The sequence below is a fragment of the Peromyscus eremicus genome, chromosome 3 (genome assembly GCF_949786415.1).
Source record: "Peromyscus eremicus chromosome 3, PerEre_H2_v1, whole genome shotgun sequence".
NCBI lineage: Eukaryota > Metazoa > Chordata > Mammalia > Rodentia > Cricetidae > Peromyscus > Peromyscus eremicus.
This window is the reverse complement of record NC_081418.1, coordinates 17,448,715-17,460,184: the sequence shown is the minus strand read 5'-3', so window position 1 is coordinate 17,460,184 and position 11,470 is coordinate 17,448,715.

Here is an 11,470-nt window from a genome sequence, read left to right as displayed (position 1 = left end):
CAGCCTCCAATAGTCCAGATAGGCTGTCTACCCTCAGACCTCCCCCACTCTCTTGATGGCCCTCACCCTATTCCTAATCCCTTTACCCCTCTTTGTCATGATGTCCCAGCCCCCAACTTGGGCAGAGACCCCATGCTGGACCAAAGACCATGCTGGACACCAGAAATCCAGCCCCCAACTCAAATGGACACTTCCTGTTCAACCACAAGCTGCACCTGCAAGAAGATCAGAGAGGAAATAGAAACCAAGAAGAAAAGAAAACAACAACAACAAAAAAAAACCCACCATCAAACAAAGACAAACCCAGAAATTGGTACCTAGACCTATAATCACCACAAACCCAGATGCCTAGACACCAATGTAAGGGCACAGTCAACAACAGCCAGGGCAATTTTGTCACCACCAGAGCCCAGCTATCCTACTACAGCAAACCCTGAATATTCTAATAAAGCTGAAGAACAAGAAAATGACCTTAAAGTCAACTTTATGAAGATGATAGTGGTCCTTAAAGAAGAAATGAATAAATCCCTTAAAGAAATTGAGGAAAAGACAAACAAAAAAATTGGAAGAAATGAATAAATCCTTTAAAAAAGCCAAACAACAACAACAACAACAAACAGTTGGAGGAAATAAATAAAACTGTTCAAGACCTGAAAATGGAAATAAAAGTAATAAAGCAAACACAAACACAAATGTAGATAATTGAACAGGAACTATGGATGCAAGCATCACCAACAGAATGCAAGAGATGGAAGAGAGGATCTCAGGCTTTGAATACATGACAGAAGAGATAGATACATCAGTCAAAGAAAGTGTTAAATCTAAAATTATCTTGACACAAAACATCTAGATCTGGGACACTATGAAAAGATCGAACCTAAGTGGAAGGATTTTTAAAAAGAAGGTGAAGTGGGTGCCTTTTGGGGGGCTCTGCCAAGGTGTGCTACTTGGCAAACACGCCATGTACAACAGAGTTAGTGCAAGAAGCTTGTTAGGGGAGAGGATAGGGGAGAATGAAAGAACAAAAGGCCATCTCAGAATGGAGACAGGAGAGAAGCAGGCTGACAGACAGATGGCAAGAACAGGGAAAAGGAGCAAGAGACAAGAAAGGCAAGAAAGGTAAGAGAGGAGCAAAAGAGTGAGCTATGCCTGGCAGGCAATTTTAATGGGTACACATGCCCCATAGTTAATGGTGGAAAGTGCGAGGGCCCACAGAGGCTCCCTAGTAAGGTCTTACTCAAGGTTAGCGACTCTGAGTTTGCTTTACCCAGCAGGGCTGCATAATAGGGTGATTTGGCCACAGGCATGATTACCAGGTGTTTTGAAAGGTCTACACTTGGCTGTACATTGTACATTGTGCTTCGATCTTAAAGGGGGAGGTCTTTTGCCTCTCTACTTGGTAGTGTATAAAAAGCCCAATAGGATAAATCTCCAAGCAGTTGGATATTGACCCAGGGCCCTGCCGAAGCTATCCTGTATCTCTGTCTTTCTCTCCATCTACATCTATATTTCTACCTAATACTTCCTCATTCCTCTCTCCTCCCCCCAAGAACCCTTGGACTGGGTGGAGTTGGACTCCCACAGGAAAGGTACCTGGTGACAGATGATGTAACTGCCTTGGCAGCTGAGGCAGGCTGCTGTGGGAACTAACATTCTTACCTTTTGTTTATTATAAAAAAGGTAAGGAAATAGGAAGGGATAGTTGGTGAGGCAGGAATGGGAGCTCCGTGTTCTCTGGACTGCTTCCTGTTGTCTGGAGACACTGGCATCTTTGGGAGGCCTGAGAAAGCTGGGATGCTGGACACCTGTTTTACTCATGTTCAGGCTCTGTGGAAACATCCAGGCTCTGTGGGACTGTCCAGCACTAGAAAAATGCAGGCTTAGTTGAAGCAATCTGTGAGGTTGGACCACTTGGGGGTAGCCATTTTGAGGCTGTTCAGGATGCAAATTTTGAGGAGACCTGGCAGGTTGCTGGCAGAAGATAAAGTTAAGAAGTTTATGAGGGGAATATTTTTCTGAGGTCCTGGTAATTGAGGAAGGGCAGTCCCAAGACCAGGGAAAGATGGGGGAGAGAGTCTATCCTCAGGAAAAGGCAGTTGGTGAGGAAAATCAGGCTGTTGATTGACAGTAATTATCTAGAGTCCATTTAAGGACCTGTGTGAGGTGGATTCAAGCTGATTCCCTGGAGCTCACAAGAATTTTTTGAGTTTACAAAAAGAGATTAATTTTAGACACATTAGCATTCCTACTGTTTGTAATCTGTAATCCACATTGTAGAGAAGGCAGTAGACTCATGCCTTTGAGTCATAGGAGATGCAAAAATGATTCTGGTTCAAAGCATTAACACTCTTTCCTGGATGTATATAGGTTAGACAGACGTTTTTAGCACAATGAGAAGCACTTTTAAATCTATACTTAGAAAACAACCAAAAAGAATTTAAAATCTTGAGCTTGTGACTATGATAATAGCAGTGGTACTCTGCCAGAGCTAGATTAATAGCTTATCAGAATTCCATTGATTAATGTTAAGACCCTTAGCTTTTGAAGTCTGATTATAACAGTAGAATAGTGAGGGAAATAAATCTGAAACATTTTTCATTTTTATATACCTTAAATCACTTTATCACCATTTAAGCTTTCACACCCTTAGACCTTTATACCTTGCATTTACACACCTTAAAACACTTTATTAGACCCCAAAATATTTTCTTAGAGCCTCACAACTTAAGCTTTAAACTTTACACCTTTTTCTATCTAATCATTCACCATGAGACACAGGTGGCTGATTACTGAGGGCAGTCATTGTAGAGTGGGTTCCTTTAAAAAAAAGGAATAATACAAAATTACATTGAAATCTGCTTTGTGAGTTTATTCTTTTCTGAGTGAGTCTGGTAACAAGGTAAACTGTGTCTAGACCTGGTAGTGGCTCTAGGCGAGTGAGGCCTGTGGCCTGAACTTTACACACAAAGAGAACTGAGGAGGCAGCTGAGGCCTTGGTTGCTGCTGTTAAACTGACAAAGCCATCATTAGCCTGGTCGGCAAACACCATCAGAGGTCTGCGAAGGATAAATGTCACCCGAGTAAGCTGAAGGGCAAACCAAGCAGCTTCTGAATCTATTAAAAATGAGAGACTTAGTGGCTATCTAGACAGCAACCCCAGGTTCCTCCGTGGTTGTTGGGGACAGAGGTCTCAGAGCAGCATCAGTCTTCAGCTGCCAGGCCCAGAAGATCTGACAGACTTTCCTGTGGAGTAAGAACTTGGCGGGTGGAGTGGAGGTGATGAGCCTACCTTATCTAGGCAAAGCAGGGCAACTGACTCCCCAGCATCCTGCTTGTCCACAGTTTGGATAGGGTCTTGGAAGTAGTTGAGGTGAAAGGCAGCTTTTTTGCCTAGTGGCCAGCTTTGCCACATTTAAAGCAAGCTTCAGCTAGAGATTCTTCTGTGCCCAACATCTTTGGAGGAGATGGAGGTGCTGCCAGGAGCTGGTATGTCTCTCTATCATAAAAGGTTTTTTTATTAAACACTTTAAATGCCATATTTTGCAGAACTCTGAAGTATTTGAAGACTATCTGCCTATTAGGTATATCTCAATAGACAAACTTTCAAATTTGATAATTTATAAGGTGGCTTTTAACTTGTATTTCTTAATTACCTTTAATAGTCTACAATAAGTTAGCAGCTTTCAAAAGATTAGGACTTTATGTTCTATCTCTATTAAATTAGCCTTCAAAATAATGATTTTTTTAATTGAAGCTCTTCTAGTATCAAAGTAAATCTTTTAGTCATAGATAATGGGCTCAGGAAAGAAACCAAAATAGCTTGACTGTGGGTGAAAAATGGAACAAGTTTGTTCCAAACTGCCAAGGCTGTCTCCAGAGAAAGCAAGAAAAAGCAACAGGGGAAATGATCCCCAGGGCCAAATGGGAACGGGAGAAAAGGGGGCCTGGGGGCCTGGGGACAGGGACTGAGGGAGCCCAGAGGCTAGCACTGTCCTTGACAAGCCAATAGGCACCTCTGTCACTTGTTCAATGAAGGACTACAAGCTCCCTCTACCAGAGGCAAGGAGAATGACACCCCCTACCCCTACCCCCCTCATCCCCCCAATCCCTGTGAGAGGGAACTTTCCTCAAGCACTCGAGGGAATGAGTGCCCCTGCCTAAATGCCCAACCCTGGGAAAATGACCCACTTGGGGAAACAGAATCTCTATCATAGAATATTTTAGTTTTTGTATAGTTAGTTTATCCAAATAGTTAAGGCTTAAAGTGAGCAAACATGAAGCTAGACAAATATTACTATGAATCTGAAAAGACCTTAGGAATCTATAAATCTTATTTATCAAATATCTTATTTATCACACATATGTTGTTACTTATCTAAATTCTCTAGAAGCTTGATGTTGAACACTGGGCAAAGACATAAGTACTTAGGTGTAATTCCCTAAGTCAGCTTTGTTAATCTGAATAGGCCTTTATAACCTTAAATTTTTATCACCATATAGAATATATTCTAAAGCAGAGTTGAGTCACATATACAGTATGTTGTAACAAATATAACCTTACATTTCTATCATCATACAAAATTCCATACCAATCCAAAATATTTGAGACTTATTGCTTCCTTAGTCTAAAAGAAGATACAATGAAGAGAGCTCATTAGGACTAAGAAGTGTCATATGGTATGTACTCTTTAACCTTAGTAAAGATGGTTGCCAGCCATGTAGCCATCTACACCCTATGAAGTCACTAACCAAGATGGAAGAAAGCCACATGGTTGCTATTTAAAGCATGTTTTTCTGAACAAGAGTTGAACCTAAGCTACATGCATATACACACAGTTATATTCAGATTACATTCTATATGTGTAGTTGGACTTTCCTTTGCTCACAAAAAACAACATGGAGACTTATTATTAATTATGAAAGCTCAGTCTTAGCTGAGGCTTGTTTTTAACTAGCACCTACAACTTAAATTAACCCATTTCTATTAATTTACTTCTGCCTTGTGGCTTTATTACCTCATCTCTGTATTGCTTATCCTGCTTGCTCTGCGTCTCCTAGCATCTCCATCTTCTTCTTCCCAGTGTCCTCTCTGCTCAGAAATCCTGCCTAGCTATTGGCCATTCATCTTTTTATTAAATCAATCAGAGTGACACATTTTCACAGTATACAAAAAGATTATTTCACAACACATATACCATGTATGAAATTTTAATTACAAGCCTTTTGTTATAAGCTTAAAGCCAAATTTTATTACGAAGTATGTAGATTTTAAACCATACCCAATGACCAGTTCACAAATCCTGAGATAAAAGTTTAAAGCATAAACTTAAGAAAGCATTAATTTTTTTATGAGAGTGGGGTAAAAGAAATCATAGAGATGAAAGATTTAAGAGTGGGGAAGTAGAACCTTAGATGTAAGAGACTTGTACAGAGATGCAAGAGAAATGTAGCAGAGCAAGTTTAGGTAGAAGATATTTGGGGATCATTTGTGGCCTCAGCAGTTGTATTTGGGAGAATTTGGAAATCAAGTTTTAATAGGAATGGCTCCCATAGACTCATGTGTTTGACTGCTTGGTCATAGGGAGTGGCACCACTGGGAAATGTAGCCTTATTGGAGAAGGTGTGTCACTGGGGGCAGGTTTGAGATCTCACAAGCTCAAGCCAGGCCTGTTGGCTCATCAGTTCTCTTCCTGCTGCCTCCAGATCAGGATATAGAACTCTCAGCTACCTCTCCAGCCCCACGTCTGCCTGCATCCCAGCATGCTTCCAACCTGTAAGCCAGCCCCAATTAAATGTTTTCCTTTGTAAGAGTTGTCACACTCATGGTGTCTCTTAACAATAGAAACCCTAACTAAGACAGAAATTGGTACCTGGGACTGGGGTATTGCTGTGGTGGGCCTGGCCATACTTTTGTCTGGAGGAATGTGGACTTTGAGACTTTGGATTAGAAAAGTGATTGAATGCTTTTAGTGGAGTTGAATGGGTCATAGTAGTAGGGGCATGGGAGACAGTAGTGCCGAGGGTGATTTGAACTGTAGGGACCCAGCTCAAGAGGTTTCAGAGGAGAATGTTTGTGTGTGGCTTAGAGACTGTTCTTGTGATAGTTTGACAAAGAACATGGCTGCTATTTGCTCTTGTCCAAAAAATCTGCCTGAGGCTAAATTGAAGAGTTTTGGATTAGTTGTATTGGCAGAGAAAATTTAAAACAGCCTAGTATTGGCTCTGTCATGTGGTTATTGTGAGGATTCTGCCACTCCTCCAGCTGCATGACCACACATGCACAGTTCAGTAGCCAAGTAAGGGGCCTTACGTCTTATGTCATTTGTGTACAGCATGGTCACGCAATCTGTGCATGTGTGGTGTAGCTCCATAAGCCCACATGCACATGTGCAGGGAAATCCTTAAAAAGCTGGTCATAGACTCCTCTTCTCTCTTCTGTGCTATCCTCCTCCCTCCTCTCTCCCTTCTCCTCATGTGTCGCTTTCATAGGCCTGTAGCCTGAGAAGTCCTTGGGCTGCATACCATGATTCGTTCTCTCTTGATGAAGGATTGAATGCTGTCTGGACTCCTGGGAGTCCTCTGGTACATATACTCCCAGCCCTTGCCCCTCCCTTGACAAAGGGTGGAGTAATTTGTACTGATAATTTATGTCAGTCCACAGATTACCTACTCTTGGGGACACTCAAGATGGGAGTCTTGGATCCCATTTATTATTTTAATTTTTTTTCTCTTAGCTACAGTCATGGGACATGCAGGCTTCCTCCTCTTGGTCCCACTCCTCCTTTGAGAAATGCCTTAAGTATCCTTATTTTACATAAATATGGCGACGTAATGGCTGCTTGAACCCTGATATTTCATGGGAATTATCTAACTTCTGCCAGCAAACAGGCAAATGAAAAGTTACCTTATCCCCATGCTTTTACCTAAGCTCTGAACCTTCCCTTTCTGATTCTTTCTCTCCTGTCCACATGCATTCCTAAACCTGAGGAATCTCTGACTCCAAAGAATCTCCACTTATCTGACCTCTGCTCTGTTCTCCGGTACTGGGCAGCCACTCCTGCCCCACTCTGGCTCCCATTTTTACTCTTACTGTCACCCATTCTCAGTTGCCCTGAATAGCATGGACAGGTCTGGAAGCAGGCTAGGACGCATGCAAATGAGTTTACAATCAGGACCCACATTGGGATCATAATAATCTGGATGGCTCTCTAGCCAGAGATCAGTTTACAACCTGCCTCCTGGCGGGTCTTCCTAAAGCTGTCCTCACACCAACAAACTATCAAAAAAAAAAAAAAAAAAAAAAAAAAGAAAGAAAGAAAAGTAATTCAAGATACAGAATAAAATCCATCTCTTGTCTCCCAGAGCTTCCCGACCTCAGGGCTAACTTAAGCATCTGGAGAGAGGGCCCCTGACCCCACAGGTGGAAGTTGCAGCTGTGGCATTTAAGGTACCATGGGAGAGATGAGAAAGCCCATGAACAGAATTGTCAAATACTATCCGAGTGGCTGCAGAAGGGTGTCCAGGTCTCTGTTCTAAATGTGTGCTAGAAAAGGCCACTTGAGCTAGTGCGTGCCCTGCCCCTCACTTCAAAAAGGCACCTACAGAGATAACTGGTCAGCTGACTACCCTTGTGCACCTCGTGGCATGGGAACATCAAACAAAGACCTCCAGCAGACCTCCTAGGGGAACCCAGGATGCAGCATGGGAGGATCCGTTTCCTTCCTGTTGGACACTGAGCCACTTATTCAATCCTGAGGGAGTTTTGGGGTCCCACCTCTCCTTCTCATTTCCCTATTGTTGGGGTAGGGGGACACCTTTACCCATCTCGCCAGACCCCATCACTTAATTGTACTTTCAGGGGTACCTAATGGGAAGAGATTTTCCAGATAAGGTAGGAGCTTTCATTTCATTTGCTCCCTCCACATGCCTCACTCCAGACCGGTCAGCAGTGCTTCTCCTCCTCATGCACAGTGACACAGACAGGGCCCTGCTCTCTGTCAAGTTTCAGAGGACATCAAGATCCACTGCCTTGTCCCCAATTCCAGAAGAATGAGGTCTCACCCCACAAGCTTTTTCTTCCTGGTTCTCTCTTCTAATTAACTACACAGCTAATTGTTATAGGATCACCATAGAACTGGAGGCCAAGGACCATCAAGGAAGGAACAGTAGCCGTCCAAAGGTATTTACAACCCCAGACCCAAAAGTGTCTGGGCTCTGCAAAGACAGACTTTAATATAACAATCTATTACTGTGAAATGCTCTCAGCAATTGATCACCTGTGTCTACTGGATGCTAAACTAATAAAGGAAGCAGGTGCCTTAAAATAATGTGTCTCTAATAAGGCTTATCTCAGGTAAAAATTAAAAGCATGTTCCAAATCTATCTCTCTCTCTCTCTCTCTCTCTCTCTCTCTCTCTCTCTCTCTCTCTCTCTCTAACACTAACCAATACAGCAGAGTATTAAAACATTACAATAATATGGTCACCAGTTCAAGATTTTAAATTTCTCATGGCTGCTTCTTAATATGTTTAAAATTTTTCTAAGCTCCGGAAACCAGCTCAAATCTATCTGGACAGGTCAGTTCTGCTTTAGATAGGTGCAACCCAAACTTTCCTGGTCCTGGGACCCCTTCCCTCACCTTGGGGACCCCCTCAAAGTAAAAAATAAAAATAATAAGAAGAATTTTTTTCTAAGCTTTTCTCTGTCTCACCATCACTCTCTCAGACTCAAGCAGCCAGCGTCCCAAGCCAAGAAAGATGGACAACTCTGAGGCAGCAGACAACAGCCCACCATTCCAGGATGCCTAACTACCTCAGAAGCCCCCTTTCCTAACGCCCCCCAAGAGTCAACCAATGCCCACCAAGTCAGCTGGAAGCAGTTTTTTGGGAGAAATGATGCCCCTGTTCCTGTTCACCCACTTTTTTATAATAAGCAAAATGTCTGGAATGTTAGGATTCTGCCACTCCTCCAGCTGCATGACCACACATGCACAGTTCAGTAGCCAAGCAAGCAGTCTTACATTGTACGTCATCTGTACAGAGCATGGTCATACAGTCTATGCATGTGTGGTATAGCTCTGTAAGCACACATGCCATGCCCATGTACAAGGAAATCCTTAAAAAGCCAGTCACAGACTCCTCTTCTCTCTTCTTCTCTCTCCTCCTCCCCCCCTCTCTCTCTCTCCCTGCCCTGCACATGTCTTTCACAGGCCTGATCACTCTTCTGTGCGCCCCCTCCTCCTAATAAAGCTCTGATAGTGAGGGGTTTTTTTTGTTTTGTTTTGTTTTTTTTTTTTGGTTTTTCGAGACAAGGTTTCTCTGTGTAGCTTTGCGCCTTTCCTGGGACTCACTTGGTAGCCCAGGCTGGCCTCGAACTCACAGAGATCCGCCTGGCTCTGCCTTCCGAATGCTGGGATTAAAGGCGTGCGCCACCACCGCCCGGCCTGATAGTGAGTTTTGTCATGCCTCATGACCTTTTCTCACAGAATAAAGGTGCCACATTTAAAAGCAACAGTTATTAGTGTTCACTATTATGAAAGTCTATAAAAAAAAAAAGAAGCAAAATGAACAAGAAAAAATACAAAATGTACAGTACAAGGAGAAAGGGGCACCAGGAAGTAAATGGAGCTAAATCTGTGTTTGAGGAGACAACAGATTAAAGAAAAGCCTGGTGTTAAATGGAATAAAGGTGTGGTGATCTCAAGGAAAGATCCCAACCAGATAAACTTCCAATTTATAAAAAAGTATTAAAGAAAAGCTCAGATCTGGGTGTGGTGGTGCACACCTTTAATCTCAAACAGAAGCAGGTGAATCTATGAGTTCAAGGCCAGCCTGGTCTAAAGATAAAGTTTCAGGATAGCCAAAATTAGACAGTGAAGTAAACCATCAAAAACAGAAAGCTGGTGAGGGTGTAATTGAACAAAGGGGCCATGTTCTAGCCCCAGAAAGCAGCAAAACTTGGTAGCTTCAGCCATGTGGCTCTGACTTTAGAATCCAGAATAAAAGAAAAGGGGTTATGAAATCTTCCTCTGAGGCTAAGGGAAGTGGGGTGTATCAGGGGTGTCCCTGCATGGAGGCCAAGAGAGGCCATTGTGTGAAACTGTGACGTTTGAAGCATCGATTGCCTTGGAGACACCAAAATGTTGGAGGTGCCAGAAAGTAGAATCTGCCCAAAAGAAAGGTTGTGGTGCAGTCAACAAAGCTGAAAGGAATTGGAGAGCTGGAGATCATTTTGACATCAGACATGGAGGTGCAGAGTTTAGAGTTTGCCCAGCTGGTTTTTGGTCTTGCTTTTGTCCAGTATGACACTATGAAGAGAGCTTATGAGAGGCTATTGGTGGAAGTGCAGCATCCTGCAGGCCCCAATATCAAATTTAGTTTAATTGTTCCCTGTTAGCATTGAAGAATCTCACCTACAAAGCAATTAAAAGACTTAATGCCTGTTGTTAAAGACAACACTGTTCAGGATATGATCAAGGATAGAATAGCTTCAGTTGATAAAACAAAAAGTTCATGAGAGACCAGAAAATAAGTATTTTGGCAAACTGCTATAAATGATCAGAGACCAAAGCTAAAAATACAAATAAATGGCATTGAAATTGAAGTTTTAGTAGACACAGGAGTGAATGTAACAATAATTTCACCAAAATCTTGGCATTCATGTTAGCCTCTTCAGTAGGTAAATGTTCAGCTTCTAGGGATTGGAACTTTATTTCAGGTAAAACAAATTGCAATATGGGTCAATCATATAGGCCTTAAAGGATAGAAGGGAAAATTAAAGCCATATGTGGCTAAGATACCAATGAATTTATGGGGACATGATTTGTTGCAGCAATGGAAAATACAAATTAGCATGCCTTCAATCTCAGAGACAAACCAGAAAATAAAAAATGCTTCTGAGAAAAATATTAAATGGTATTATCAAGAAAAGTCACAGACTATTCAGGTTGTACATAAGCAGGAAACAACAGCAGTTGGTCTTTCCAAGGTACCAATAGCCCTATCTTTAAAGTGGTTAACTGAACAACCTGTGTGGGTGGAACAATGGCCTTTGATATCAGAAGAATTACAGGCCCTAGGACAGTTGGTACAGGAGCAGCTAAATGCTCAACATATTAGGAATCGACCAGTCCTTAGAATTCTCCTATATTTGTTATTAAAAAGAAATCTGGCCGGGCGGCGGTGGTGCATGCCTTTAATCCCAGCACTTGGGAGGCAGAGCCAGGAGGATCTCTGTGAGTTCAAGGCCAGCCTGGTCTACAGAGTGAGTTCCAGGAAAGGCGCAAAGCTACACAGGGAAACCCTGTCTCCAAAAAAACCTAAAAGAAAAAAAGAAAAAAAAAGAAATCTGGAAAATAGAGAATGATAACAGATCTGAAGCTATAAATAAGATGACTCAGCCAATGTGCTCTTTACAACTTGGAATTCCCTTGTCTTCTTTATTGCCTAAAGGATGGTCTATTATAGTAATT